The 4,597-nt window shown below is 38.7% G+C and overlaps 1 long non-coding RNA gene across 1 annotated transcript; it reads left to right on the top strand.

The window, feature by feature from the left end:
- The first annotated feature begins 807 nt into the window (after nt 1-807).
- On the top strand, nt 808-4,374 carry LOC137126955 (uncharacterized). Its single transcript, XR_010914365.1, has 2 exons — nt 808-882; nt 3,861-4,374. It is a non-coding gene; the product is annotated as an uncharacterized lncRNA (long non-coding RNA).
- The last annotated feature ends 223 nt before the right edge of the window (nt 4,375-4,597 follow it).

The raw sequence follows: 4,597 nt of genomic DNA, 5'->3' as shown, positions 1-4,597 counted from the left end.
GAGAAAAAGTCAGAGAGGCCAGATTGAGGTGGTTTGGACATGTTCAGAGGAGAAACTGTGAATATATCGGTAGAAGGATGCTGAGGTTGGAGCTGCCAGGCAGGAGGTCTAGAGGAAGAGCAAAGAGGAGATTTAGTGAGAGAGGACATGAAGTTAGTTGGTGTGAGAGAAGAGGATGCAGAGGACAGAGTTAGATGGAGGCACATGATTCACTTTGGTGACTCCTGAAAGAGAACAGCCCAAAGGGAAAGAAGATGACACATTTGTATTGTGCTTCAAAATCTAGTTTAACAAAACTACTACTAACTATAGTTAGTAAAATCAAGTGAGGAAGGTTTTTGATTTGCTGTAGATATATATTAATTAATCTATATATATATATATATATATATATATATATATATATATATATATATATATATATATATATATATATATATATATATATATATATATATATATATATATATATATATATATATATATATATATATAATTGTCATTTTGCATTATCCTGTGAGCTCAGGGTTGCCACATCAGATTTGGTACAGTTTTCTACCAATTTCTACCGGCTTGAACCGGCACTGCATGGCTGGGGATGGGGGTGGGCTGTTGGGGGTTCAGTGTTTTGCCCAGAGACACATCGACATATAGCCGGGACCAGGGATCGAGCCACTGGGCATGTGGTCCGACTATTACCGACTGAGCGACAGCCGCCCCTTTCTGCATTTATTGGCTGTGATTAAAACCTTGCTGTGGTGTAGTGCACACTCCGAACAGCAGGGGTAGAAACGCGCCTTTAGCGTCGTTGTAAGCTGCACCACAAGCACGACGTAGAAGAAGAAGTCAGAGGGTGGGGGAATATTTCGACATGGCAGACAGGTGGGTAAACTGTATTAATCACACGTTTTTTTTAAAGTATATACATCCAATTGTTTGAACTTTATTCATTGAAACACTTTGTAGTTAAGCGTGTTGCCATTTTGTGAAGAATGAGACGGCTGCTGCACTTTTATCTGACATTTGCTATTTCTGGTCCACCATGCTGGAACGTGCTGCTAGCTAGCTGCTAACTCGATAGGGTTAGCTAGCAAGTTGTAAGGAGTGGCTAACTGACGTAGTTAGCAGAGTTCACTGCAACGAGTTTAGTCATTTAGGGGTGCGTTTAGTTGTTATACTTGCTATGACGTTCCCTTAAGTGAAAATCTCTAAATAATGTGCTGTAGTTTGCAGATGCCCAGTCACGTTGGGTCCCTGTTGGAAGTAGCTAGCTTGCTAGCTTCCATTGCCTTTTGAAGGAGTAACGTTATCGGTCCCGGACCCGATATCAGACTGAAAGATACTGAGAGATTCCTAACTAACGTTAATGTTGTCTAAGCTCTGGGTTAAAAGCAAGTAAAACTGCAGCTCTGCAAATTAAAAACATTTTTTTTTTTTTAATGGGACAACATCGGTCTCAGAGCAGATACATGGGTTTTAAAGGGGTCTTCCTTTCAAACTGTTTGTTGGGGGGGAGTCAAGAGTTTTAAATGTAGACGGTCTTCAAGAAAGAAGAAAAACTGCAATGAAGATGAGAGAAGCAAGGCAGCTGGAAACGACCCCTTTCTCTTGCTTCTTTAATTAAATGGCCTTGGCTTCCTGGTGCATTGTTGGTGACCACTTTGCTACAGTAATTATGAGCTTATTCATACCTCAAAGTAGAGCCGGAAAGGTCAGTTGTAGGAAGAAAGACATCTCACTGTTTTCTTACTCTTATTTTCTATTCAGTATTTTCACTAGTATTTTGTAGGCATTTTAGGGGCTGAACAATTAATTGAGTAATCCGTTGGCAAATTGTCATTAATAAAAAGAAACAGTGGAATTTAACTGTATATATTTCAAATAGCAAAGCTGCAAAGTTTTTAATTTTGAATGCAATAAAATATAGATTCTAAACAATGATGGGCAAACGTAGGTCTGGCTCACGCAAGCTTCATGTATAACCTATAGAGGAAATCAGTGAACGTGGGAAAGTCAAAGAAACAAATCATGAATGGGAAAGTCTTTCAACATCATCACTATGTACATGCACCAATCAAAATAGGAGGAAATTACTTTGTAGGAAATGAGATGCTGCTTGCTTAATGCAGTAACTAAGGCCAGATCCATGGGATTCTGGGTGCAGGAGGTAGAGCAGTCATCCCCCAATCCCATGGATCCCACCGATCCTCGGCTCCGTCTCTCACACGTCGAAGTGTCCTTGAGCAAGACACTGAACCCCAGCTTAGTTGCTCCCGGTGAGCATAGGTCAGCATCCGTGTGTGAGTGTGAATGGGTGAAGCGCTTTCGCTAACAATAGGTAGACAAACGCTATATAACTGCAGACCATTTAGCCATGGCCTTGGGGAGGGAACCGAACAAGCAGTACTTCAGCTAGACATCCCTCTTTTCAGTATATTTAATTGAGTAGTCAGCCACAGAAAATCATTAATTTTGAAATTTTAATTTTTTTTTAAAGGTTGGAAACGTTCCATTCGAAAATGGTTGAGTCTTCAGTTGTGGTCCTTGTTTTATGTTAATGTAAATTTAATATCTTATGATTTTGGTGTCGATGAGACAGCACCAGCATGTTGAATCAGAATAAGCCTATCATCTCCTCTCATTATCATTGTGGTTACTGGATGATGGTTTGACCTGACCTATGTCATTTATTGTATTTTTTTGCCTATAATTTAACAAACCAGAGATTAAATACCATAAAAGTAAAGTACATTTCTCCGATTTTAAAAGATCCAATAACGATACACAAAAATCTTAGTAACCTCAGATTGACATCACAGTCTGGTACAGTAAGGGGTGAAAAAACAAACATAAAATTGTCCTTAGTTTCAAATGTTTGAAGTATCAACAGTTTATTGTTTTCTTAATGTATTTTTTTAAATTCGGTATGAATACATGTTCCTTTACGCCTTTTAGCAGATGCTCTCTTTGTGTTAAGTAAAGTACAGTACGTCAAGTTTACTGCTGCTAAGTTAATACAGGCCGTTCCTACAAATAAATGAGTTTCTAGCCAGAGCATTCCATAAATTAACAAAGTATGAGCCCTTAGACATTCATGGGATGTTTAAACTGCTTGTCCCCCATGATAGTTTATGTCCACGGATCGTCTTAACCGGTGTGGACCACTGTGGTAAGCAGGTGTTTCATATGACAGGCCGGTGTTTATTTCACAGCACAGCAGTGTTATTCTGCCAGCTGCTGTCCATGGTACTGAAATGATCAGTAGTGTTGATTTTTGCATCGTGTATCTATATAAACTACAGTTTACCCTCAGTTTATTGTCCAGAGCAGAACCACAGCCCTACTGGCTGGTTTATTGCTGTGTCGTTTTTTGTGCTTAGCAAAGCAGTTGATCAAATTCAAATCAGTTATCAAATCATCATTTTTAATCCCCGACCTATACTTCTTAGGTTTCCCTGTCAGCGTTCGAAGTAACTGAAGGCGACCGCTGAACAGAGTGACAGCGAACAGATGTTTTTGTTTTGGAGAACAAAAAACAACCTTCTAACCAAAAAAAGTTACACTTTAGCTAATTTTAGTTCAATCCACTGGCCAGTTTCTCTACTAAAACAATACCTTCTTTTAATCGTAATTATGATGGACATGTTTGTGCAGCTCGTAAAAATCGGTTCCCACAAGCACACGAGTCAGTAGTAGAAACGTAAAAATACTAATTTATACTTTATGGACATATTATTTGCACACTATAATATAATAAATACCTTACGTAATACACATCCTGTTTTAAACTGTCAAGTGTTATTAAATTATCTATTAACATAAAACCGAACGTCTCACCACCTATTTTTCTCTTTTCACAGTCCCATTTTGAATTCAGAAAACACTTGTCCTGGCTCTTGGACTCACGGAGGCTCTTCATTATCAACATCCCCAGTGGTTTCTTTGGCTGCGGCAAACAGCTGTGTTTGCACTATGGGTTGAGGTAGTAGGTTGTATAGTTTTAGGGTCACACCCGCACTGGGAGATAACTATTCAACCTACTGTCTTTCTCAAAGTGCCTAATCCACATCGCAGCCAGGCCCCACATGGATTCTGAAGGCCAGACAATCTCCAATCAGTGTTTGGATCCAGAGGCTGAGTCCAACAGCTCATGCAGTGTGAGGTAGTAGATTGTATAGTTGTAGGGTAGTGATGTTGCCCTGTTTTGGAGATAACTATACAATGTATTGCCTTCCCTGAGGAGTCGCATGTCTTCAGTAATAATAAATGGAATTCATACATACACGGCAGAACATTTTCTCTGAGGTATCAACTAATGTTTTGTTGTTTTACTTCTGATCAGTGTTATGTTGTAAATAAATGTGATAATATGCACTTACAAGTTGTGGAGTTTTAATCAAACTAAAAACGTACAATTTTAAGTATAAAAATCACCATCTTTATTAAAAGTCGTTCCACCATAATGTAAGCATACGGTTTTTGAAGTAAGCACTTTGGTCGACCTTGGTTTAAAGTGCCTAACAAAGTAGCAAGTGCTGCAGAGCTAATATCAGTTTCATTTTAAAAGTATAGCATTGTGTTTTATATGGTATAATAT

This window comes from Channa argus, chromosome 5 (genome assembly GCF_033026475.1).
Source record: "Channa argus isolate prfri chromosome 5, Channa argus male v1.0, whole genome shotgun sequence".
Classification (NCBI taxonomy): Eukaryota; Metazoa; Chordata; class Actinopteri; order Anabantiformes; family Channidae; genus Channa; species Channa argus.
Note: the sequence above shows the minus strand (reverse complement) of the source record. Positions and strands in the feature narration are given on the sequence as shown.